Raw genomic sequence first — 339 nt, forward strand, 5'->3', positions numbered from 1 at the left:
TAAGGAACGATCACGAAGATCAACTTGTGTGTCTATGGGGTGCCCCCTGCCCCCGTATATAAAGGAGGGAGGGGGAGGCCGGCCGGCCCCTTTGGGCGCGCCAAGGGAGGAGGAATCCTCCTCCTAGTAGGAGTAGGATTCCTCCTTTCCTACTCCTACTAGGAGGGGGGAGGAAGGGGGAGAGGGGGGAAGGAAAGGGGGGCGCCGCCCCCCCTCCTAGTCCAATTCGGACTAGAGGGAGAGGGGGCGTGTGGCCCACCCTGGCCGCCCCTCTCTCTTCCCACCTAGGCCCATGTGGCCCATTAACTCTCCCGGGGGGTTCCGGTAACCCCCCCCCCC

Source organism: Triticum dicoccoides, chromosome 6B, assembly GCF_002162155.2.
Source record: "Triticum dicoccoides isolate Atlit2015 ecotype Zavitan chromosome 6B, WEW_v2.0, whole genome shotgun sequence".
Lineage (NCBI taxonomy): Eukaryota > Viridiplantae > Streptophyta > Magnoliopsida > Poales > Poaceae > Triticum > Triticum dicoccoides.